Source organism: Orycteropus afer, unplaced genomic scaffold (assembly GCF_000298275.1).
Source record: "Orycteropus afer afer isolate SDZICR_OR568_19922 unplaced genomic scaffold, OryAfe1.0 scaffold00274, whole genome shotgun sequence".
NCBI lineage: Eukaryota > Metazoa > Chordata > Mammalia > Tubulidentata > Orycteropodidae > Orycteropus > Orycteropus afer.
Window position 1 is genome coordinate 4,112,606 of NW_006921861.1, and position 3,537 is coordinate 4,116,142.

Below are 3,537 nucleotides of genomic sequence, written 5' to 3' on the forward strand. Positions count from 1 at the left end.
ACCAGATGGAACACACAGGAATCAGATTGACTACATCTGTGGCAAGAGGCGATGGAAAAGCTCAATATCTTCAGCCAAAAGCAGGCCAGGAGCTGATTGTGGTACAGACCATCAACTGCTCATATGCAAGTTCAACTTGAATTTAAAGACAATTAAAACTAGCCCACAAGAGCCAAAATACGATCTAGAATATATCCCTCCAGACTTCAGAGACCATCTAAAGAACAGATTTGATGCAATGAACACCAGTGACCAAAAACCAGAAGAATTGTGGGGTGACGCCATAAACATCATGCATGAAGAAAGCAAGAGGTCACTAAAAGGATGAGCAAAGAACCCCAAAATGGATGACAGAAGAGACTCTGAAGCTTGCCCTTGAGCAGAGAGTAACTAAAGCAAAGGGAAAAACTGACAAGATAAAAGAGCTGAACAGAAGGTTTCAAAGAGCAGCTTCAGAAGACACAGCCAATGAATATAATGGAATGTGCAAAGTCTTGGAGATAGAAAACCCAAAGGGAAGAACATGCTCAGCATTTCTCAAGCTGAAAGAACTGAGGAAAACATGTAAGCCTCAAGTTGCAAAATTGAAAGGTTCTGTGGGCAAAATATTGAATGATGCAGGAAACATCAAAAAAAGATGGAAAGGAGGGAGTTCTGGTAAGATGGTGGGATAGACAGAAGGATTGCAGAGACCCACTTCAACAAAGAAAAGGGGAACCAGTTAACATAGATACAGAAGATAATCCTGGACCACTGAGCCTTGAAGGGAAGGACATAGAAATGGACTAAGCTCCATCTAGCAGAAGAATTTGCATGAAAATATAAAAAAATAGAGACGTACAGAGCTGTGATCTGGCAGTGATCCTGATGGCACAGACAGCTTGGATATTGCCAAGTGGTGGTAGGACCTAAGAATTAACCAAAAAAATCAGCCCTGCTGCAAGGAACTGCACGGAGGACTGCTCTGGTGGCTGGGGAATAAAAGGGGAGGCAGCGAAGAGGATGGTGGGCTAAGCTGTGGACTTTTCCCTGTCTGGAGGGGGCACCCATTTTGAATGTTTACAAGCAGCTTGACCATCTTGGATATTTAAAGCGACAGTGTTCTCCCAGATTTCAGGGGCTTAAGAACAGGCTCCACTCACCAGTAAATCCAAGGACATCCCACAATATGACGAATGGAAAGTTGAAGGCAGCAACATTCCACATAAGACAGAACTACACCCACACCTCCTGCAACTTCACTTACTGACTAACAGCAACCACTTCCTTCACCAACGGGCCAGCGATACAAAACCACCAAGAAGAGCCTGACTCACCCTTGGCTGCTCTTCACAAACAGTTAACAGAGACCTAATACAACAATGCCACGATGTCTCAGAGATGAGATCATTAACAGTCCACACAAAGAAGCAAGATAAAATGGTACAAACAAGAGAGCAAGATACAGACCCAGAACACATCCCTGAGGAAGAAAGAGCATTGGAACTCTCTGAGAAGGAATTAAAAATAAATATATTTAGATATATCCAAAGCATTGAGAGACAGATCAAGGAAAACAGACAAAACCTGAGAAGAATTTTGGAAGGAAAAAATACGAGAACAAAATGACAAAATCAATGAAAAATTAGAAATGATTAAAAAACTACAGATAGATATCGAGAAGATTAATACTAAATTGTCAGAAAAAGATAACACATTGGAAAGGCAAAATAGTGGAATTGAAGCAATGGAAGACAGAATTAATGAGAGTGGAGACAAATACCTGAATACTTCTTTGGAAAGGGATCAATCAGAAAAAAAGTATCAAAACAAAATGAAGAAAGCCTAAAGTTCTTGTGGGATACCATCAAAAGGAATAACCTACATGGCACTGGAATTCCAGAAGAGGAAGAGTAAAATCACAGAGAAAACTGTCCAAGATTTGTTGGAGGTGAACTTCTCTAATATGATGAAAGATGAGAATATATCCATTCAGGAAGTCCAATGAAACCCAAACAGGATAGACCCCAAAAGAAAATCACCAAGACATATCATCATCAAACTCATCAAAACCAGACAAAGAAAGAATCTTGAAAGCAGCATGGGAAAAACAAAAAGTTACTTACAAAGGACAGCCAGTAAGAATAAGCTCTGATTTCTAAGCAGAAATCATGCAAGTGAGAAGGCAATGGGATAGTATATATAAAACCCTGAAAGAGAAAAATTTTCAATGAAGAATTATATACCTGGCAAAACAGTCCCACAAATATGATGATGAAATTAGGAGATTTCCAGATAAGCAGAAATTAAGGGAATGTGTTAAAACCAGACCAACCTTACAAGAGCTGCAAAAGGGAGACCTTTGAACAGACAACTAAAATAGCAAACAACAACTGACCATTAATACACAAGATAACATAACCCAGAAACCACAGCTATGGACATATTCAAAGTAAAATGAGTTTACAAGATTGTAAAGAGGGAACCAGAGACACCATTTGGCAAGTGAGGACAACTACAACCCAAAAAGAGGGAAAAATACTGTGTAGTTAAAGTACTTCTAAATGGTGAGGAAGTCAAGAGAGTTGTAAGATAGAATGGGCAGTTCTAATCTCAGGGAGGAAATTATAAATCACAGTGTAACCTCAAAAAAAAAAAAAAAAAGAGATAAACCTACACATCACAATAAAAAAGTGGACAAGAACAAATATTCAGCAAATACTAAAAAACAGCAACAAAGGAAATGATAGCACAATTCATAAACATATTAAGCTCAGCACAGAAAATAATATGGAACAAAAAAACAGGAACACCATGGAAAAACACATAACAAATTGACAGCAACCAAATCATACTTGTCAAATATTACACTGAATGTAAATGGATTAAATGCACCACTCAAGAGACAGAGAGTGCAGATTGGATAAGAAAAAAAAAAAAAAAATCAACATGCTGTCTACAAGAGACACACCTTAGACACAAAGACAAAAATAGACTAAAAATCAAAGGTTGAAAAAAGATCTATCAAGTAAATGGCAGCCGTAAGAGAGCATGAATGGCAATATTAATTTCTGATCAAACTGACTTTAACACAAAAACCACCATACGAGACAAGGAAGGACATTATATACTGATTAAAGGATCAATTGAACATGAAGATACGATCATAATAAATAGTTATGGTCATAATGAAAGAGCCCTGAGATACACAAATCAGATTTCTAAAGAGTTGAAAAGTCATATAGATGACCGCACAGTCATAGTGGGAAACTTTAACACACCATTTTCAATGAAAGAACAACTGGAAAGAAACTCAACAAAGATGCAGAAAAGCTAAACAATACAATCCACCAACTTAACCTTATAGACAACTACAGAGCACTTCACCCAACAACAGCACAATATACATTCTTTCCAAGTGCACATGGAACATTTTCCATGATAGACCATATGTTAGGCCACAAAGCAAGCCTTAATAAATTTCAAAACATTGAAATACTGCAGAGCATCTTCTCAGATCATAATGCTATCAAATTAGAAACCAACAATAGGAAGATC